The 24179-nt window shown below is 38.1% G+C and overlaps 1 protein-coding gene and 1 pseudogene across 2 annotated transcripts in view; one reads left to right on the forward strand and one right to left on the reverse strand.

Moving 5' to 3' along the window:
* PDE11A (phosphodiesterase 11A) overlaps nucleotides 1-24179 on the forward strand; it is a 467655-nt gene that overhangs the window by 268351 nt on the left and 175125 nt on the right. The gene's annotated exons all lie outside the window — the stretch shown is intronic.
* On the reverse strand, nucleotides 9273-9390 carry LOC136307010 (U2 spliceosomal RNA; annotated as a pseudogene).

Genomic DNA, 24179 nt, shown 5'->3' on the forward strand with positions numbered 1-24179 from the left:
AATAAGAAATATACTAATATATGTTCACATTTTCTAACAGTGAGGATTGAAGATAAAAGAGGGAGAACCTTACCTCTGAGTCCAGAGTACAGAGAAAATACAGTATGAGTATAGATGTAGAATATTAGTTATTCATTTTGAACATCAATAATTATTCTTTGGGGTGTCTTTCATATTTAATAGATATTACAAATGAAATCTTACCTAATTCTAATGAGAAATTTTCCAGGATAGACAAGGCAGTGTATTAATAGACACCTTATCCACCTTTATGATCAGAAGAGGAGAGGAATGAGGGTCAAACGGAGGGTGTGGAAAGGACATATGCCATCAAGAGCCAAGGCCCATTGATTCTACCTCCCCAAGCTGCTTTCTCCATTTTCTCCTTTCCAATGGCCACAGCAGCTGTCCTGCATAAGGGCTTCATTACCTCTTGACTGAGCAATTTTAATAGCCTTCTATTTGTTCTTCCTAAACTGTAATTTAGGTTGCATCATTCACCAACTCGTGGACCTTAAATTACTACCCTATTACCTATCTAACTATAAACTTCCTGGCCTCTGGGACCCTTAGAAATCTCATACGAAACTATCTTCTTATCCCTGGTTTTCATTTCTCTTCTCAGAATACTCTACGCTGCTTACAAACTCACACATTTTAGTCTACAAATCGTCCACCTTCGTCTCCGTCATCTGATCATCACTCTAAGGCTCTCTTCACTTTAGCTATTCTCTATTTCAATTATAGCATCTTCCCTCAAAATTATCACCAAAGCTTGATTTAAATGTCACCTTTTCTCCAAGATTTTTAATCTCATGGTTATATGTTCCTCTCTGCCTTATATTGTAGTTAATTGTGAACCTGTATGTTTTCTTTTGCTGCAACATATGCTTATTAAAGTATGTGATCTTATTTTTTATTTCTTTCAGTGATTTAAATATCATGATGTTCAGTAAAAGGGCACTGAATAAATGAATGCATGCAGCCATATTTGGTCTGCTGTGTCAATATTCCAACAGGGGAAACCTTGGACTGTTATAGAAGAGCTGGAAGACACTTTAAATTGCTTTTATTTATTTATTTTTAATTATTTTTTGGGTGGGAGGGACCTCTTCCCGGATACCATGTTTCATGGGATACCTTGAATGGCAGTTAAGGGACCAACCTGGCTTTCTAGTGGTAAGCAAGAAGGAGAGAAGGGAGAAGGATGCTTCTCCCCCAGAGAATCTCCTAAACTCCAAGGAAGGATTCTCTTCCGAGTGGATGACTGAGAGAGCCTGATTCAGGATGCCAACCGAATGCCACTTCATTCTTTCTCACTCCTCTTTCTTTGACTTACTCTGTTGAATCATTCTTCCCCACTCTGCAGTTTCGCTTTTCAGTTTCACGGTTTCAGTTACCGGCGGTCAACCACAATCTAAATATTAAATGGAAAGTTCCATAAATAAATAATTCATAAGTTTTAAATCGCATGCTGTTCTGGGTAGTCTGATGGAATCTCATGCTCATCTTCTCTGTCTCACCTGGGAGGTGAATCATCCCTTGATCCACTGTATCCACGCTGTAAGCACTTACCCTTCATTTGTCACTCAGTAGCCACCTCAGTTATCAGATCGACTGTCACAGTATCCCAGTGCTGTGTTAAAGTCACCCTTGTTTTACTTACTAATGGCCCCAAAGTGCAAGAGTAGTGATGCTGGCATTTTGGATAAGCCAACAAGAAGTTGTCAAATCTTCTTTAAGTGAAAAGGTGTAAGTTCTTAATAAAAAAAATTGTGCTGAGGTTGTTAAGATCTACAATAAGAACAATCTTCTATACATGAAATTGTGAAGAAGGCAAAAGAAGTTTGTGTAAGTTGCTAAGAGAGTGAGATCACATTCATATAACATTTATTTTTATTGGCAAGACAGAGTGGGGGGGGAGAGAGAGATGAGAAGCATCAACTTGTACTTGCATCACTTTAGTTGTTCATTGTTTGCTTTTCATACATACCTTTACAGGGGGTGGGGGTGGGGACTCCAGCTGAGCCAGTGACCCTTTGCTCAAGCCAGTGACCTTGGGCTCAAGCTCAGCGACATGGAATAACATTAATGATCCAACACTCAAGTCAGCAACCCTGCGCTCGAGCTGGGTGAGCCTGTGCTCAAGCCAGATGAACTGGCGCTCAAAACAGTGACCTCAGGGTTCCAAACCTGGCACCTCAGCGTCCCAGGTCAACTCTCTATCCAGTGTACCACCAATGGTCAGGCACACATTCATGTAACTTTTATTAGAGTATATTGTTACAAATTGTTTTACTGTATTACTAGTTATTGTTGTTCATCCCTTATTGTGCCCAGTTTATAAATTAAACTTTATCATAGCTATATAGGTATAGGAAAAAACATAGTACATATAGGGTTTGGTTCTATTCATGGTTTCAGGGGGTTTCTATTCATCCACTGGGGGTTTTAAACATATTCCCCATGGACAAGAGGAGGGCTACTACAAGTAGAATCATAGTATTTGTCCTCATGTGACTTGTATGTCTTTTTGTGGCTTATTTCACTGAGCATATGTCTTCAAGATTCATCCATGTTATACAGTTTGTCTGTAAAGTCATGGTGCACTTTTGACTGGTCACAGGAAAGCAACAAGAGACGATAGAAATGTGAAATCTGCACCAAATAAAAGGAAAACTCTCCCAGTTTCATAGCTATTTAGTGCAGTTCGATGTGGGCTCACGCACAGATTTTTTAGGGCTCCTTAGGTAGCTATCCCGTATAACCTCTACAGACTCGTCACTGACTGATGGCTTACCAGAACGGGGTTTCTCCACCAAATTGCCGGTTTCCTTCAACTGCTTATCCCACCGAGTAATGTTATTCCTATGTGGTGGCAATTCGTTATAAACGCGAGGATATTCACATTGCACTTTGGTCACGGATTCGAATTTAGCAAGCCACAGAACACACTGAACTTTCCTCTGTACCATCCACATCTTGACTGGCATGGCTGTGGGCTGCTCCACTGTATACACGGTGTTACGTCATCATCTGCGCATGCGCACATGCTGCCACATCATCCTATAGAAACTGGAAGGGTTTTCCTTTTATTTGGTGCAGATTTCACATTTCTATCGTCTTTTGTTGCTTTCCTGTGACTGGTCAAAAGTGCACCATGATTTGACGGACACAGGATTTTCTTTCTTTGAACAGCTGAATTATATTCCATGTAAGTATTTACTACATTTTGTTTATTCATTTATCTGTTGATAGATACTGGTGTTGCTTTTATGGTCAAGTCATTTTAAGCCTGGATATCTTTCACGGGTTCATTTGCCTCATGGAAAAATTCACAGGTCTCCAACCGTTAGATTATACAAATGCAGGTCCTCCTCAAAGCAGCTTTCTTTTCTGTGCACTAACTTTTAGAATATTTAGGCATGAATCAGGTACTATTACCTACACTGTACTCTGCGGAAATACATACTAGGTTCTACAAGTGAGTTGTCTGGGAGGAACCCTGAAGAATTCCTAAGAAATTCGCAGTATATGCTCTTTCATGAAGTCTTACCTTTTTTTTTTTTTTTTTTTTTTTTTACTCAGTGCAAAGCTGCGCTTCAGGCACCTTAATTTGGAGGTGGCAGGGCTGGTTTGGGGCGTCTTCCTTCCAGGTCTTGCATATCAGGCCTGCATGGCCTAGCATCCCTGTTCAGATTACAGTGCCTGTGGTCGCAACTATAAAGGCAGACCATTTAAATATCCTGCCTACCAAAATAATTTTTTCAGACCAAGTTACTGTCAGATCATGATCTAGTGATTATCTAAATGATAAATATCAGCCCTCAGAAGACCAATGTTTAATCACAGGTACAAAGAATACAGATTATTAATTACAAAGCCGAGTATAACACACCAGCACTCCCACGTGTCAATTTTTCTTTACTGAAAACATGTTGAATTATCTAAACATTTCGTCTTTTACAAAGAGAAAAGAAAACCCAAAGGAATTACTTTCATGAAATGGTTATGTGGGAATTCGTTCTCCATTGTGGCTACTAGTACATCCTAAGTTACTTTAAAAAAACAAAAACATGTTGAGAGCTGATCCTTTGTGAAAATTTCAGGTGCTCATTGAACTGGCTTATAAATTATTATCTAATTGTGGCCGTTAAAAAGACCCTATGAGAATAATCATGCCACCTCTCTTGGACTTCTTTGGATAGCACAGTAAAGACAAACTAAATAGATAGTATAGGCTTCAATTTTTCACTTGCTGGTTTTTTTGTTCCCTAAAGAAAGTTCTAACAATGACATGCTGATTGGCCTTTGTTCTAATACAGACCACACATTAGAATCAAAGGGGAAGTTTTTAAAAAATATTAATGCAAGGACCCTTCTCTAAACTAATTGAATTAGTATATCTGGAAGTAGGAACTGAGCATATATTTTTATTAAAAAGTTCTCCTGGTGATTCTGATGCACAGTGCAAAGTGAGGACCATTTGTAAGAGCATCCATTCCTGAGATCATTTCTTCAAGCCTTTCTTTCGCTAAAGGCAAACACAGTATTGGAGAATAGTATATTTACTGTGTAAATATTTGTTCAATTAGGTTGAAGAGAGTAGATAAAATGAGGTTGAGCTAAAGGATGCTATCTTTTTCTTCCTTTGTATACCCATTCATTCTTTGAACCCCTTCATAGCTACTATTCTCACCTCTCTTTTGAGGAGGCATCTAGGTTATCCATAACACCTGTGCTCAGTCCTCATTCTTCATCCTTAACCCCTCTTATCTGTTCATGCTGTTGACCTTCCTCCTTTCACAGAACAGAAAATAATCAGTCTACTATGGTAATTAGCCTGTAAATAACTAATTTCATGGCCAAAACAAAACTGGCTGAACCTAAAAACCAGGCACAGGGCCACAGTTTCAGTATTACACCACTCATCATGTAATTTACTAGAATTTTACAACTGTCTATAATTTATTCTGTTTTCTTTAGTAAAAAGAGAAACAGTTTCTATTCCACTGCTTAGAATACTACCTGACACATAGTAGGTACTCAATAAATATTTATTTATTAATGTTGTTTATTCATTTATTTATTAATGAATGATTAAACCTAATTTCATACCTAATTAAATACCTAATTGGTCACTGTGACTTGCTAACAGCTACTGTAAGCACCATTTTTACAAATTAGGACATAGTCTTGTGAAATAGCATTGAAAACTGTGATTGCCAGTTTATAATTTTTTAAATGAATTCTATAAATTCCAGGCAACTGGCTATATGGGGGCATTTCTACTACAGCCTTCCTTGGCTTCAATGACCCCATACCTAAGTGGCCCTTCTGTGATCATTCATTCTTTTTTTTTTTTTCAATTCAGTGAGAGCAGGGGAGGCAGAGACAGACTCCCACATGCTCCCCTACTGGGATCCACCTGGCAAGCCCACTGTGGGGGCGATGCTCTGCCCATCTGGGGTGTTGCTCTTTTGCTTAACAACTGAGCTCTTCTTAGCACCTGAGGCAGAGGCCATGGAGCCATCCTCAGGACCTGCGGCCAACTCACTCCTATTGAACCCGGTTGCAGAAGGGGAAGAGAGAAAGAGAGAAGTGAGAGGGAGGGGTGAATAAGCAGATGGCACTTCTCCTCTGTGCTCTGACTGGGAGTTGGACCCAGGACATCCACATGCCAGCCGACACTCTACCATTGAGCCAACTGGCCAAGGTCTGATCTTTTTTTCTTTTTTTTTGTATTTTTCTGAAGTGAGAAGCAGGGAGACAGAGAGACAGACTCCTGCATGCGCCAGACTGGAGTCCATCCAGCAAGCGCATTAGGGGGCGATGCTCTGCCCATCTGAGGTGTTGTTCCATTGCAATCGGAGCCATTCTAGCACCTGAGGTGGAGGCCATAGAGCCATCCTCAGCACCCAGACCAACCTTGCTCCAATAGAGCCTTGGCTGTGGGTGGGGAAGAGAGAGAGAGGAAGAAAGAGATAGAAAAGAGAGAGGGAAGGGTGGAAAAGAAGATGGGCTCCTTTCCTGTGGGTCCTGACTGGGAATCAAACCCAGGACTTCCACATGCCAGGCTGATGCTCTATCACTGATCTAACTAGCCAGGGCCTGATTATTCATTCTTAATCTACTCTACTAACCCCTCTTCTAAATATTCTTCAAGGTCACCTGGTCTATTTGCTTTTATTGTCTTTCCATACACTTTTCCCCTGAGCAATTTCAGCTATTTAACCAGTGATCCCCAGTATGTATTCCTAGTTGACTCTCTCTTTTTGAAGCTTCATATTTTTATGAATATTTTACAAACACTAGTAAAAGCATAGTACTAATCCTTTATAGATCTGAAAATTTGGATAAAGATTAGTCAAATTGTTTTCTTATTATTTTTTATATTTAATATGACCCAAATATGACATTATTTGGGGTTTAAAATGTTTTTAAGTTATAAAAGCTAAGTATTATTATTATAGAAGATGTAAAAAAGTATTTAGAATAAAAAAATCAGTGGTAACTTACTGCTTGGGGCTAACCAGCTTATAATTTGGGTTGATATATATATATATATTTTTAAGTCATTTCAGCCCTCTTAAGATGTCACTGTCTCTGACTTCCACTGTTACTAATGAAATATCTGCCATCATTCTTGTCATTTCCCTAAATGTAGTGTGTATTTATCTTTTTAATGTTTTTTTATCTTTGTTTGTAGTCATTTGACTATGAAGTTCCTGGATGTGTATTTTTTCCTATTCCTTCTGCTTGAAGCTTATTGAGTTTCTTTGATCAAAGGGTTGATAACTTTCATTAATTTCAGAAAATATTTGGTTAATATCTCTTCAAATAAATATTTTTTCCGTCTCCCTCTCTCTTTCTGGACCTAGTTTTCTTTTTCTTTGTGCTTCAATTTAGAGATTTTCTTTTGAATTTTCTGATTTATTTCTTCTGTCTAGTCATCTATAAGTTCCATTTATCTCTGATATTTAATTGTATTATGTTGTATTAATAGTGTATGTAGGAGTTGTAGATAGTTTTACTTGTTTTCTTTTTTTAATGAGCTTTCATACCTCTCCTGAAACTTCCCAACTGTTAACTTTTTTTTTCTCAAAAGTTGTAGCATACAATTCTTCACAAGTTATTTTGTATCCCCAGTCTTTAATTCTAACATTAGGTGCATTAATGAGTGTGCCTGTATTGATTGCTTTCTCTCTTGACTAAGGGTCATATTTTTCTGTTCTTTGCATGTCTTCATAAATATTTATTGCATACTAAACATCTGATATAGAAGAAAAAAACAGATAAAAGTTTTATTAGATACTGTTTGGGTTAAATAATATTTTCTGTTGTGTCCTTTTTTTCATAGAGATGATACATGGGTTTTTGTTTTTTTTTATAAGAGGCAGCTAGAAGAAGGGTCTGATCATTTGAATTCAACCATTTGTAGTACTTAGCTAGCAATCAGCTGGAGCTTTCATTATTTCAGTTCATTTATAGTTTTAAAGAGATTATAAATATCTCCCTTTGCCCTTCATCCCAACCCTAAACACTCAAGCTACACTGAGTGTCTGGAAGGAGTTTGAGTTGCAACTTCAGTTCATTTCAGTTTATTTTTGGATTCTATTCTCGCAAAGCCTAAAACCTAACTAATGTGTAAGAACATAAGGTTTCTATTTTCCAGCCCTGTACTCACTACCACTTTGATAGCAAACTTCCCATAGAGTAGAAAATTTTAAGCCAAGAGAGTTACTTTCGCATGTGGCTCTTCCAGATATCAGTTTGTCATGACAGCCCACACTGCTGTTAAAAACTGGCCTGGTTTTCTTCCTTTCAGTGGTCACTCTGCTGATAGGCTCATCTTACATCTGTAAGCCTTTGGTCCTGGTATGAAGCAGTCACTGCTCTTTATTCATCTGCAAAGGACTTCTCCTGACTGGAATTTAGTTCACTTGGATTTCTTGGTATTCACCACTTATACTTTGACAGCTTTAAAATGAAGTATGGAGTTTATTTTGTCTCTTTTTGGTTGTTATGAAGATAGTAACAATCTTTTAAGATTGTATTCTATCTGAAGTGGAAACCTCTGGCCAATTCTTTTTACTTTCCACACTGATTGATATAAATTCATTAGCATTAGTTTTTTTTTCTTATAATTACATGGTATTTTATCAGTAAGGGATTTGAACATAGTGATAGTCTGTTATAATCAATTTCTCTCCTTGAATAGTTAATATTTCTTGCTTTATACCTTTTTGATTCCATATTATTTGCAGAAACAGGTTTACTACTGAAAGTTGTTTTTTTACAAATTTAAAAATACTTTTTTAAATTTGATGGCTTTTTACTTTGAAATCTTCTTAGTTTGAAATATTTGCTTGATTTTATTTTACTCCAGTGAAATGTAAGTTATTTAACATGCTTATTTTCTTTTACAAAAGCATTCTTTAATCAATATTTTTCTAATTAATAAAGACTAAAATGAACTAGTATCATTTAACTCCTGGCTCTGTAAGAAAATTAATTGAGTATGTGCTTATCTGTAGTTTGCTAGTTTTTGTTCATATATTATAGGATTTTAATTACATTATCATTAGTAAAGTGTTATTTCACACATGCAGTTACTTTTTCAAGAAGAACTATTTATATTTTTCTGTATTAATAAATTTATATTTCTAATACTGATTTAGATATAGATTCTTGCTTATCAAATCACCTCAAAGCTTATTAGCTTAAAATTATATTTCTCAACAAGAACTATATCTTGCTATATCATCACCTGGCAAGTTCCCCCATGCCTCTTCCCAGAGGAACCCTCCAGCACCCCAAAGACAACTACTGTTCTGATTTTTCCACCATAAATTAGTTTTACTTATTTATAATTTCACATAAATTGAATTATATATTATATACCCTTTTTTATAAGACTTCTTTTAACCAGCACAATACATTTGAGATCTATCTATGTTGGCTATGTAAGTTTTTTCTTTTTAATTGCCAAACAGTATTCCACTGTGGGAATCTACCACACTCTTGTTTATTCATCCTCTTATTGATCAACACATTGTTGTTTCCACTTTGGAGCTATCTGAATAAAGCTGCTGTGAACATTTTTGTACAATTATTTTTGTGAATATATGCTTTTATTTCTCTTGAATTAATACCCAGTATTAGAATTACTGGGTCTCAAGGTCAATGTATATTTAGTTTCACAGGAAACTGCCAGATATTGTTTATTTGTTTGTTTTCCAATGTGATCATATCATAGCACTTTCCTACCAAGTAGCTATTAAAGATTTAGTTACTCCACAGTCTCATCAATATCTGGTGTGGTCATTGTTTTTAAACCGATAAGAAGAGTTACTATACTTGATCTTAGCCAAAAGGCTGAAAAGCAATCATTATTGTTTTTAATTTTAGCCATTTTGGTAGGTTGTTAATGATATTTTATTGTGGTTTTAATTTTCATTTCCCTGATGACTAATAATGTTACATACTTTTTCATGTACTTATTTACCATTCCTATATCTTCTTTTATGAACTGTCCAGATTCTTGCCACTTTAATTGGATTGCTTGCCTTTATATTATCGAGTAGTAGGAACTCTTCACATATCCTGGATACCAGTGTTTGGTCAGATATGTGTATTATCAATATTTTCTCCAAATCTGGTTGGATCTTGCTCATTCATTTTCTTACCAGTATCTTTTGATGAATAGATGTTTTTAGTTTTGATGAAGTCTAATTTATTATTTAAAAATTTTTAAGGTTATTGCTTTCTGTGATCTAAGAAACTTTGGCTGCCCACAACTAAAGAATATTTTTTTCTATCTTTTCCTCTACAAGCTTTATGGTTTTAACTTTTACATTTCACTCTATGATCCATCTCATTCATTTTTGTATATAGTAGCAGTTGAGGTTTATTTTTTAAATTTATATCATTTACTAAAAAATATCAGTTTTCTTCATTAGATAACTTTGGCACTTTGTTGAAAAACAAATGACTCTATAAGTGTCACCCCATTTTGGGCCTGTCTATTCTTTTCCATTGATTTGCTGATCCTGAGTGCTTGCATTAAAAAAATAATCTTTATTAACTCCAGTGTCAATTTAAATTCTGCTGTTAAAATTTGGGTTTCCTTGAAATTTTTTCATATGTTAATCTATCTCCATTTGCATGTTTTGTCTGTATATTCAATCATTGAATAAATAGTTGTGAATATTTTGTAGTAAATGCTGTTCTAGATACTGTGGATTGAGTAGTGAACAAAGAAATAATATCCCTATTCTCATCGACCTCATGTTCTAGTGGGAAAGACAGGCAGTAAGAAGTCAACGAATGTGTTATACAGGAAACAAAGCAGGATGTTTTACTAAAGAGTGATTATAAACAGGGGCTACTACAGGTACATCCTAGAGCAGGGGTCCCCAAACTACGGCCCGCGGGCTGCATGCGGCCCCCTGAGGCCATTTATCTGGCCCCGGCTGCACTTCCGGAAGGGGCACCTCTTTCATTGGTGGTCAGTGAGAGGAGCATAAGATGCATCCGCATCCTGTGCTCCTGGAGTACTGTATGTGGCAGTGCTGCAAAACGTGGCGTCACTCACATACAGTACTGCTTCCGGTGATGTGGGACGCATGCATCACGGCTCCAGAAGCGCGTCATATCACTTGTTACGGCTAGCAGTGACAAATACAGAACTGGACATTGACCATCTCATTAGCCAAAAGCAGGTCCATAGTTCCCATTGAAATACTGGTCAGTTTGTTGATTTAAATTTACTTGTTCTTTATTTTAAATATTGTATTTGTTCCCATTTTGGTTTTTTTACTTTAAAATAAGATATGTGCAGTGTGCATAGGGATTTGTTCATAGTTTTTTTTTATAGCCCGGCCCTCCAACGGTCTGAGGGACAGTGAACTGGCCCCCTGTGTAAAAAGTTTGGGGACCCCTGTCCTAGAGAGCCCTCCTGAAAAAGTGAGGCTTGAGCTTTGGTATGTCCCTCTTCCATTTGTTTCTTTTAAAATTTCATCTTAACTTATTTTACTGTGTGGTTTTCTGCTTCATTTTCAGTGAGGCTCTTCCTTCATGTAGCTTATTAAAGACATGAAGGTAATGACCCTCACCTAAAATTATTATCAGAGATATATTCTCTGACTTTCCAGGATGGTGCCCCCTTCCCCTTGAACTTCAGTGTGTTCTGACTGGCAAGACTTTGTGAGTGGCCCTGAGCCTCTCTGGCTATCTATGTAGGTACTACAGAATCCCCTTTCTTAGATAAACAAAATGGGAGCGAACCGATGCTAGTTCTTAGGCTAATTCTCATCTAGTGTGTAGGTATGGATCTAGTGTGATTCTCTTAGGCTGAAATGGTACAGTCTTTCCCAAGCCAGTGGACTGGATCCCTTATGTGTAAGAATGTGTCTGTGTGTCTGGTTCACCACTGTGTGTCCAGTACCTGCATAAGGGCAGACACAGAGTAGACATGCATAAAAAATTTGTTGAGTGAATCAAATACAATAAAGTACAAATAAAGATCACAGTTAATGAACAATAAGAATCTCAGGTCTCAGCATATATTGCTACTAAGGTGGGTTTCTTTTCTTAAGAAGTACAGTGAAATGGTTAAAAGTGTGATCTTTAAAATTAAATTGTTAGGATTTTATTTTTAAATTTATATTTTTTACTTCTTGATTTTTAAATTTTTTTGTATTTTTTTATTGAATTTATTGGGGTGACATTGGTTTACAAAACCATGCAGGTTTCAAGTGTACAACTCAATGAAATATCAACAGTTAGGATTTTAATTCTAGATCTGCCACGTTTTATCTGTGTATCTCTTGGCAAGTCAGTTAATTTCTCTGTTTCCACTTCCCAACCCTGTGGAATTGTTATGAGGATGACATGAAATAAGGCTACTAGTCTGTAACACAGTGCTCATAAATTGCCAGTAGTAATTGTTACTTGTATTATAACATCCTCCATCATTCAATGCTTTATTTGCAGTGACTCTATCCCCCAAGATGAAGGCTAATATTTCAAAAACAGCTGCCATTCAGTAAAAGGTCAACTGATTAATTTTCTGGTTGGGACAGATCATGAGTCTCTCAGTGAGAGCCCTGACAGTGAGAAGGGAACAATACCTTCCTGCCCGTCTTCTTTCGGGCCAGGGGACTGCATTGCGGACACTGCCCTGTCTTCTTTCATTCCAAGGGAACTGCTTTATTTCAGAGTGGGAAACATGGTTAAGCTGCCAGTTATTTTTCTCCATCTAGCTGCATCTGCCTTAAAATTGGTGAAAATTCTTCCCAGAATCTAGTAGTCGGTTATCAGTTTTAGTGATAATTTCCAGGTTTTTATTTAGGGTGTTTGTGAGAAGTGGCAGAATTTACACTACAAATCAGTCAGATACATTTTTTTAAATACACTTTGTTTTTTTTAGGGCCAGTATGAGATTTGCAGAAGAATTAGGAAGCTAGTACAGAGTTCCCCATGTACCCTACATGAGTTTCCCTAATTATTAACATATTACATTAGTTTGTATATTTGTTATAATTCATAAATTAACATTGCTCCATTATTATTAAAGTCTATATTCTCTTCAGATTCCTTAATGTTTACCTAATATGATTTTTCTGTTACAGAATCTCATCCAGAATACCCTACTACATTTAGTCATCACGTTTCCTAGGCTCCTCTTGTCTGTGACAGTTTTTCAGACTTTCTTTTTTCTTTTTTTGATAACCTTAATAGGTCAGATATTTTGTAAAAATGTTCCTCTAGGGATTTGGTTGATGTTTTTCTCAGGATTAGACTGTGAGTACGGGGTTTTGAGAAGACCACAGAGGGAAAGTGCCATCTTCATCACATCATTTCAAGGGTACACAGTTTCAGCATGACTCACCATTGCTGATGCTGACCCTGAACGCCTGGCCAAGGTCGTGTTTGTCGGGTCTCCCCACTGTAAACCTACTCTTCACCTCCACTTTCCACACTGTACTTCTTGGGAGGAAGTATCTGGGCACAGTCATACTTAAGGAGTGAAGAGTTGTACTCAACCTTTTAGGGAAGTAGCCATATATATATATATATATATATATATATATATATATCTCCTAGAATTACTCTATATAAGATACTTGTCTTTTCTATAATTTATTTATTTTTTCAATTATTGATCTCAGCAGGGACTGATGGATATTTATTTTATACTACTTCATTAATCAGATATTGTTTTATACTGGTAAGGTAATTGATATGAACAAGTGGTGTTTTCTTACAGAAATAGTCAACAATGGAGCCTACACATGTATTCTAGTAATACTAACATTGTTTAAATATTTATGAAATAATCTAATGGAAACTGTGAGATTTGTAAGAAATAATCATAATGTAAAAAGTGGATAACCTGCTATGTACTAAGAACTTACTCAATCCTCACCAAAACAACATGGAGTAGACAATATGTCTACTTCACAAGCCATTGTGCCTGACTTTCAGTAATTTTTGTCTAGTTGAGGATAGAGATAAATGAAATTGTGGTTCCATCAGGGTTCACAAGTTCCAAGAGACAGGCCAGTATAAAGTTGGAAAGCATGGAGGAGGGTCATCTATATTGGAGAGTTCAGTCAGTACTGCTTTGTGGAGAAAATAACATCTTAGTGACGAGTGGCAAAGGTCTCTACAGTTTTGAAAGACAAATAGCAGGAGTACTCTAGGCAGAAGGGAAGTGGTAGGCAGAAGCAGGGCTGAGGTACCATGCTGTTCAGGGCAGTCCTGGCATCTAAGTACAGCTAGAGCAAAAAGGCACACCGGGCAGAGGCTGGGCACAAGGCAGCAGGGGCCAGACCACCAAGGTCACTTGTGCTAAACTTGATTCTAAAGGCAGCAGAGAATCATTGAAGAGTTTTCAGCAGGAAAGAAACAAGATCAGCTTGACATTTTAGAGCAATCATTCTGGCAGTTACAGAGAGAAAATTAATTTCACTACCACATAGTCATACTTTGTTTTTTAATAAAAAATTGACATTTAATACAGTGTTTTTATTTTATTTTCTATTAAATGATATTTGGTGGTTTTCCAAAATCAAACCCACTCTCGAATGATTTGCCACCAGTGCCACTCTAAGGAATGTGTGTTGGGATCCTGGGCGAGAATTTTCAAACCAAGCAGGATGTTTGGAGTAACAGCATAGTTTCCATGGTAACTTGTTCTGGCTTAGTTGTTGAAAAATATTTTTAATTAATCTACATTCTTATGGTTTCTTTTCCTGTTGCTGTTATTCTTTGATACTTTTAAAATGCTACATGTATTAAATGTTTATCATGTATCAGGCACTATGTTAAATTATATATATATATATAATAATAGGGAAGTAGCTACATGTATATATATTACCTAGAATTACTCTATATAAGATACTTGTCTTTTCTATAATTTATTTATTTTTTTCAATTATTGATCTCAGCAGGGACTGATGGATATTTATTTTATACTACTTTATTTATCAGATATTGTTTAATACCAGTAAGGTAATTGATATGAACAAGTGATATATATATCTCACTTAACCTTCACCTAAACAGATTAGTGTAGACAATATTATTTCCATTTGACAAGTGAGCAACATGGGGCTCAGAAAGATTTAGAAACTTTGTGAGAGAGTTTTTGAGCTTGCATTGCACAGCTAGGAGCAGAACTAGGGTTTCAGCTCAGGTCTGTCTGTTTCAAGGGACCCTGTTGTACAAATGGTGCTGCAAGGTATGTTTTGGGAAATGTCCTATCAATTGCAAGACTTCATTTACCACTGAAGCCATTGGTTGGCCATGTTGAAAGTAGGCAGAGAGCCAAAGTAAAGGGCCTATTTTCTACCCCAGGAGAGCATGCTGTCATTCATGGGACAGGGATGACCATGACTAGGGACACTTCATGAAGATGAGCAAATCAATCCAGAAGCTCAAGCTGAATAAAACCCTCTTGGAAATGTGTTGTCCTCTTTCCTCTTCTTTAGTGTCACTGAAAATTAATAACTTATGAGTAAGGAAGCAGTTCATTTTGGACCTCATGCCTTTGGTTCTACAATACAGATTCTGGAGTAACAGAACGTATTTATATTTAGTTCCAGCAACTCAATCTTTAATTCAGTCCCGTTGGAAATACATGCTGAACCTAAGTCAGTTGGCTCCCGTGGATACTCCCCAGTGTGAGAAGGAGAACAGCGTTCTACAATGCAGTCTACAATGCAGTGGCTGTGCCTGGGCCTTCCTACTTCTCCGGTAAAACACTGGCCTGGGAAACCCAGGTTTAGAGTTGATTAAGTAATAAAATAGCCTTCACTCAGTATCTTCCTCAGTGTCTGGATGCTGAGGACCTCGGTGGTACAGGAAGAGGATGCTGCTTTCAGTAGGTGGTAAATCACAGCCAGGATCCAACCTAGTTGAAACTAAGTCTAGAAGGAGATTAGAAGAGATCGGAGCTGCCTGCTTTCATTCCCCTGACTCTCCTACCCTTCTGTGCACTGTGGTTGGTTTGCACACATGTGAACTTCTCAGCCTGCACATTCCTGAGTCTGTCCATAGCCTCACAAACACCCCCACCCAGAAGTACACCCAGAGGAGGCCAAATCTGGGGAAGAAGCCCATTCATATTCCGGTAGTGAGTTTGGGGCATGTGGAGTCCCTGGGGAAATTCTGGGGAACTTGGAGCTCTGTCTGGGTGATCCCAGGTTCCTGGAACATAGTTGTGGTGGATGTGTTTCCAGGGACTCATCAGCTTTCTTCTCTAGAGAGTGGGCCGCAACCCAAGATGGCCCGAGTGAAGCCCTGCACAGGCAGGGCCCCTGCCCAGGACTTGGGTTGAAAGGTCTCTAGCAATAACGTCTGAATATCACAAAAATGAAGACAAAGCCTGAGCACTGCATGGTTCTGCTACAGAAAATAATTTGGATATAGTTGCAGAGGACCTGTTAAATTATAGGACTTAGATAATGCAGGGTATGTTGCCTCAAGCAAGAGCACAGGTACCAATATATAGCACCTGTGGGCAAAGGGTGAAAGATAGTCTGGGTAGCAGAGGTGGATTTAACAGTGGGTGCACCAGGCATGCACCCTGGGCCCGACTTTTGAAAGGCCCCACAAAACCCCAACTTGACACTTTTTTTCTAATGTAAGGGGCCCAATATTTTCTTCTGTGCCCAGGGCCTCAACCGACATTCATCACCTCTGTTGGGTAGCTACCAAATGAATGTCATTGTTGTCACTATAGCCTAGCTAATGTGTAGTACTTGTAATTATCAAAGTATATTAAGGGTTTGCTTTTCAAAATTAGATTGAAATTTAGAATATAATAGCAATATTCACATTTTAATCAGGTAACAATATAGAATGATTCAGTTAAATTTTTGCTTTGGGTGAATAAGTGATGTATGCTTTCTTCATCCTAAATTGAGCACTCTCTCAAACCACTGAAGAGGCTAACTCCACAGCTTTAAAAGAAACAATTTGAAAAAAATAGATATGCAACAATGGCATATCTATTCTGTCCAGATTAATTCAAGAGAATCCAGCCAAGATGGGAAGATTTTACATTGACCTAAAAGTCTAAGTTTCCTCTGTGGAGACACTGTCAAGGTAGATTTCAGTACACACATCCCCCTGAACATAATTTGGTAGATGGTATTTCTCCTTCTTCTTGTTCTCCTCCTCCTTATCCCCTCCTACTCCTTCTTTTAGAGAGAAAGAGGAAGTAGGGGGAGGGAGACAGAGATAGAGACATTTATCTGTTGTTCCATTCATTTATACACTCATTGGTTGATTCTTGTATGTGCCCTGATTGGAGATCAAACCCACAACCTTGGCACATTGGGACCATGTTCTTACCAACTGAGCTACCTGGCAAGGGCTAATTTTTTCTTATTTTCATCTAAACGGGGATCTTGCTTTTTTAAAACCAAACAATTTTCTTAAGTGCCAATAAAATGGACTCAGTAAGAACTTGGTACTGTCTTGTAATTTACAATCTCTTATACTGTCTATTAACTTGTCCTACTGGTCAAGTAGAGGACTTTTAACTTCTTACCTGAGAAGGTCACTGTTTCTTATGTCACAGAGGGCCAGAGGCTGGCTACGGATTAATAGATTTTGTACCAGTATAAATGTCACCTAGTTTACACCTATGTTTTAAGTATATCCCTAATCCATTAAATTTAGACATCTATGATTTTCTCAGAATACATCCTTGCATATCTTTCATCAATAGAGTCCTGGACTGAATAGTTTGATCCAAAGGGCCGTTTATTATTTTCCAGTGATCTCAATGCACAGACACATACCACCACTGTTTCCAGCCAGTGCCTGTGGAAGACATTGCTGATCAGTCACAAAACCTTTTTGCTGAGCTTATCCTTAAGCCTCAACAATCATTTTCAGCACAGTGTTTCATATAACTCTTAACAATCAAAGAAAATTGAGGCCCTAAATAAAGTTTATTTGCCAGATGAGAAAAAGAAACCAAAATGTCTATCACGATGGCTTACACATAGTAGGTGCCCTGTAAATGTATGTTGGTATGAACTACAAAGGTGGTCCTTCTTTCCTGTACGTAACAGTTAAAAATCAGCTAATCTTTTTTTTTTAACAGAGACAGAGAGAGAGTCAGAGATAGGGATAGACAGGAATGGAGAGAGATGAGAAGCATCAATCATCAGTTTTTTGTTGTGGCACTTTAGTTTTCATTGATTGCTTTCTCATATGTGCCTTGACCGTGGGCCTTCAGCAGACCAAGTAACCCCTTGCTCGAGCCAGTGACCTTGGGTTCAAGCTGGTGAACCTTGCTCAAACTAGATGGGCCCGTGCTCAAACTGGCGACCTTGGGGTCTTGAACCTGGGTCCTTCCGCATCCCAGTCCAATGCTCTATCCACTGCACCACCACCTGGTCAGGCAAAAAAGCAGCTAATCTTAAAGTCACTGGCAATTGATTATTTTATTTATTACCCCAGATTGGTAGGTACTTTTTATTTTACTTTAAATTTTAAATTTTTAAGTCTTTCTTAGATTTTTAAAAATATGTTTATGACATATATTTTGAAGGTCATGATAACAGATCATACAGCAGACACAGTTATCTGAAGTACCTTTTGGAACATTTCATTCCATTAGACAGTAGGTTTTTTCTTAAATATTTGACAGAGAAACATGATTTCTTAGTTTCTGCACATTCATCCAGTCACCATATCTTTGAAGCCTGTCATCCTCTTGTTAAGAAATCCAGGAGTGTGTTTCTTTATTCAGTTAGATGGCACTTCTGTCAGGTCATTTCAAGTAAATTGACTTTTCATTCCTTGTGGCTTGTCACCATTCCTGGCTGCAGTTCTGCTGCTGATAACAAAGCTTCTTCATTTCATTGGAGCTCATCAATGTAAATTATTTGGTATTTGACTCTAGATCAGTTTAAATTAACTCTCATATCAGTTTAGTTTCCAAGTGTCACTTTGCCACTAGAGCCATAAACATATCACTAAATATTCATGTAGTCCTTTTCTGTCCTAGACAGCCACTAGTCTGGGTCCTCAGAGAGGTCCTCCCTATTAAGTGGTTCTTTACCTTTGTGCTGCTCTCGGCCGGTATATGGAGTGGTCCATTTCTCATTTCAGGAGCAATCGCTGCTCGGATCCCAAATAAATGAACATGGAAAACTCTTGCTATGAGAGATTTTATTCAAGGATAGTTCTTAGGGTTGCAAGGCAAGCATTGGGCTCTGGTCTTGAACTGCATGTGGCAAAGGGCGAAGCTTGACCCAGCAGTTCGATTTCAAAGCTCTGCTGATTGCTTTTCTTTTGAAATATAGCTCATCTTTTGTCTTTTCCTGCTGAGGAAATTCAACTCTCCTCTGTTGTTCCTGGGTCTGATAAGTGCTTTATCTGGCTTTTTTGTTTTTTATTTAATTTGTTAGGGGCAAATTCAATTTAAAATTTAATTGAGGTTGGTAAGGTTTTGTAATCAGTGATTTATTTTTGTAACTATAAATATTTCTTAAGTTAGAGCTCACCAAAAATACTGAGTCACTAGTTTTGACATTAAAATATTTTCTAAATTAATACAAACAAAAGTTATATCTGGGATAGAAATTTTCTGTGAAAGTTTAATGTTTGTCAAATGTTCTGTGGGTCACCTGTTTATTATGTAAGCTTTATACAAATTTTATTTAGTTGTCAAAAAATTAACAAGTGTGTGCCTGACCAGTGGTGGCACAGTGGATTAAGTATCAGCATGGGATGCTGAGGGCCCCAGTTTGACACCCCAAGGTAGCTGGCTAAAGCACGAGCTCATCCAGCTTGAGTGTGGGCATGCCGGCTTGAGAGTGGAGTTGCTGGCTTGAGTGCAGAATTATCAACATGATCCCAAATTCACTGGCTTGAGCCCAAGGTCGGTTGCTAGTTTGAACCTTCTGGTCAGCTTGAGCCTTCTGGTCAAGGCATGTATTAGAAGCAATCAACTAACAACTAAAGTAAAGCTATTACCAGTTGATGCTTCCCATCTATCTCCTCGACCCCCTCTGTCTCCCTTCCTCTCTAAAAAAAAAAATTAATTAATTACATAATTAACAAGTGTGTTTGTATGGCTAAACTCATAACCCTACAATCTTGTTTCTCATAGAAAAACATCTTTATATAATTAAGATTTACAAATGCTTCTTTCTTCAAAACTATTATGATACATTCAATTAAAGCTTTTTTACTCAATCTCATATATTATTGCAAAACAGATAGTATACCTAAGTCCTTGATATGAAATGTATAGCTTAGGGAATTCCTATAAAATTAATAGAGTTGGAATTGTAGAGAAAGGTTTAATTTATCTAAGAGGGTTGACAAAATTAAAAATATATAATTCTTTAAATTTTATTATCAACTATAGAACTTTGCCTGATTTTAGTCATTAACTGTGCCATATAGTCATATAGTATATGTATATAACTGTAATAATTCTCTTTTGAATATTGGCTATGCTGAAAGTAATCAGGAATTACTTTTGTTGTATTTCCTTCAATGGATTTGTCAGAGATCTTAGATTTATGAGGTTACTTGGCATTGCTGAAAATATTTCACACTCAAGGAATTTGGTAGGTTTGCCAGATAAAATACTGTGGCGAAAAAGTCACCGGGAAGTGTTGTGGGCTGACAGTAGGGAAAAGAACATGAAGATTTAGGGAGGTGGCTTGGGGTTTTTCACATTAGTTTCCAACCTTTCTTATTTGGCACAAGTAGAAGTAGGGTTTTTAGGAAAAAACACAAGACACACATTAAATTTGAATTTCAAATCAATAATAAATAATATTTTTATTGAGACATACTTATATTCTTAATACACTGTGTCCGTAAAGTCATGGTGCACTTTTGACCGGTCACAGGAAAGCAACAAAAGGCGATAGAAATGTGAAATCTGCACCAAATGAAAGGAAAACTCTCCCAGTTTCATAGCTATTCAGTGCAGTTCGATGTGGGCTCATGCACAGATTTTTTAGGGCTCCTTAGGTAGCTATCCCATATAGCCTCTACAGACTCGTCACTGACTGATGGCCTACCAGAACAGGGTTTCTCCACCAAACTGCCAGTTTCCTTCAACTGCTTATCCCACCGAATAATGTTATTCCTATGTGGTGGTGCTTCGTTATAAACGCGCCGATATGCACGTTGCACTTTGGTCACGGATTCGAATTTAGCAAGCCACAGAACACACTGAACTTTCCTCTGTACTGTCCACATCTCGACTGGCATGGCCGTGGGATGCTCCGCTGTATACACGGTGTTACGTCATCATCTGTGCATGTGCACATGCTGCCACATCATCCTACAGAAACTGGGAGGGTTTTCCTTTTATTTGGTGCAGGTTTCACATTTCTATCGTCTTTTGTTGCTTTCCTGTGACCGGTCAAAAGTGCACCATGACTTTATGGACACACTGTATATTCTTACAAATATTGCAAATATTAATTCTGGATCTGAAATTCAAATTTCATTGAGTCTTGTATCTTTATTTGCTAAATCTGGCAACACTACCTACACTGTTTAGTTTATGCTCTAAGAGGTATGATTCATCGAGGAAAAGCATCAATTAAGGGCACTAATAATATGGGAAATGGAAAGATTCTTTATTTTTAAGATTATTTTTTTATTATTCCTTGATACACCAAATATTTATTGAGTGCCAAATAAGTATCAGGTACACTCTTAGGGACAACTTAGTGAACAAAACCAGATCTTATCTTTGCCTTCATGGTGTTTACAGGTTAGTAGGAGGAGGCAGGTGATAAACTAACAATTCCAACTGTGATATCTAGTGTGAATGAAATAGCCTATTAACTCAGAATAATGGGGAGTAAGGTGGATTCTTGAAGTAGTAGTAGAAGACCACAATGAAGAGTTGACATTTAACCTAATTTCAGAAGGATGAAAATAGCAATCAGGTGATGAGGGTGGGGAAGACTCTAAGGTAGAAAAGGGCGTGGTATATAGAAGAACCAAAGCAGGTGAATGTGGCTGCAGTATATGGAAGAGAGAGTGCACAGTATGAAGTGCAGTTTGAGAGGCACCAAGGGCCAGGTTGTGCAGGACCTGTTGAGTCACTGTTGAGATCTAGGCATTATTCTAAGTGTAATAGGAAGCCACTGATGAGTTTTCAGCTGGAGGATGGCAAGATCTGTTTTGTTTTTTTGTTTTTTTGTTTGTTTTTTGTATTTTTCTGAAGCTGGAAACGGAGAGAGACAGTCAGACAGACTCCCGCATGCGCCCGACTGGGATCCACCCGGCACGCCCACCAGGGATGACGCTCTGCCCACCAGGGGGCGATGCTCTGCCCCTCTGGGGCGTCGCTCTGTTGTGACCAGAGCCACTCCAGCGCCTGGGGCAGAAGCCAAGGAGCCATCCCCAGCACCTGGGCCATCTTTGCTCCAATGGAGCCTCGCTGCGGGAGGGGAAGAGAGAGACAGAGAGGAAGGAGAGGGGGAGGGGTGGAGAAGCAGATGGGCGCTTCTCCTGTGTGCCCTGGCCGGGAATCGAACCCAGGACTTCTGCACGCCAGGCCGACACTCTACCACTGAGCCAACCGGCCAGGGTGCAAGATCTGTTTTATACTTAACTATCACTCTGGCTGATGTATGTCAAAGAGATTGGAGGAGACCATGGTAGAAATTGAGAAATTATTGTCAGAGTCTAGGTGGAGAGGCAGCTGCACTGGACCTGGGTAGTGATGACAGATGTGGAAAGAGTCAAAATATAGGAGTGGAAATGACATGCTTTTCTGATGGATTCAAAGTAAGGGACAGCAGATAGAGGCAAATCAAGGATAAATCTCAGATTTCTGGTTTAAACAGTTGATTGGATAGAGTTCATTTGTGGAGCTGAGGAAGACAAGGAGAACAGACTTGTGACATTAGTTTTCGGTGGCTTTTGTAACAAATTACCATAAACTTAATGGATTAACTCTTTGAGTAGTATGAACGTTCATGTACGTCCTCATGCCTCCTGACCATCCAGAGTACAACTGATTTATTTTAAAAATGTGTAAGGCAACATTAAAAAAGGAAAATGTATGTTCTTCTTGTTTCCATGAATTGGTTATCAAACAAATATGATTTTAAGTTAATAAAACTGTAACTGGAACTAATTTCATTTTTTGAAAAAAAAATCACACCTGGGGGTCAAAGAGCATAAAAAAAACTCAATACTCAAAGGGTTAAATCAACACACATTAATTAACTTAAAATTCTTGAGGTCATAAGTCTGAAACGGATCTCTTTGGGAAAAAATCAAAGCATCAGAAGAGTTGTGTGCCTTCTAGAGGAGGCTGTGGGGACAGTCTATTTCTTGAACTTTCCAGTTTCTGGAGGCTACTTTCATTCTCAGCTCACAGCAATGGCAGAGACCACTATGACTCCAACTACCCCACCTTCCTCTTTGACTTATAAGGACCCCTGTGGTGACATTAAGCCCACATGATATCCAAGATGATCTTCCCATCTCATCTGATTAGCAACCTTAATTCCATTAATAAGTTTAATTCCTCCTTGCCATGTTACATGAACATATGCATAGATTCCAGGGATTGGAATGTGGACATCTTGGGAAGGGGAGAATATTCTTCCTACTATGTATAAGAAAATCAACGCATTTGTTTGGAGACATTAAGTTTGAGATGCCAGTGAGTTGACGAAGTAGGAAGTTAGAGGTGTACGCAGTTGGATGGTGAGTTTGGAGCTCAAGGAGAGGTTAGGGCTAAATTTGGAATTTGTCAACACAGAGGTGGTATATAAAGCCATGGAGTGTATGACATCGCTGGAGGAGAGACTGAGCCCAGAAAAGTTCTATATTTAATACTGCTGCAAAAGGCAGTGGTAGATTTGTGTGTGGATTTGGCAGCAAGAAATTGGAAATCTTGAGACAAGCTGTTTCTGTGGAGTCATGGGGGCAGAAGCAAAAGTGATGCAAGTTGAGGAGTAAATGAGACATTATCAGTGACCACAGGTGATGAGGAAAAGTCCTGCATGACCTCACAGCATTTGTCAATGCTTGATCACCTCACTACTCTTAACAAGGAGTAAGCAAAATCACTGTTGTATTGTGTTTATCTCTAGTCAGAATGCACGACAGCTGTGTTGATAGTGTACATAAAAGGGATACATATTGCTGGGTTTTCATTGCTGTAGTCCTGCTGCAGGGTCTTCTTTTCTTGAGAAATCTGCTCCTCTGGCTGGTCAGCCCTTCCGGGGGTTCTTAAAGGGCACAATGCTATGTCCTCCCAGACCAGGATTTACCAAAGGGCCTACTCCTGCAGGAATGAGGTCTTCATATTAGCTGATGAGTCCTCCCTGCACACCCACAAGGGACTGTGCTCTTTGAGGAGAAAGTGGTTGAAAAAGATTCTTGTGTGAGGCCATTCCTCTGCTCCTTTACTGGTTCTCAGAGTCCTACAAAAGGGAATAGGAACTCTCAGAACAAAAAGATTCAAAAGGTAAAACCAAAAGCTTCATTACTATTTATTAACTTGGTTAAATATAGATAGAATAAAACAGTCTATGCACTAAATAGATTAGCCAGCAGAGAGGCTAAAATCACATTTAATCTCCTAAGAACTGTCCGAAGTAGAGGAAGAAGAGGGTCACACCACAGAATATTTTCCAGTAAAAAAAAAA

The sequence above is a fragment of the Saccopteryx bilineata genome, chromosome 5, assembly GCF_036850765.1.
Source record: "Saccopteryx bilineata isolate mSacBil1 chromosome 5, mSacBil1_pri_phased_curated, whole genome shotgun sequence".
In the NCBI taxonomy this organism is placed as follows: domain Eukaryota; kingdom Metazoa; phylum Chordata; class Mammalia; order Chiroptera; family Emballonuridae; genus Saccopteryx; species Saccopteryx bilineata.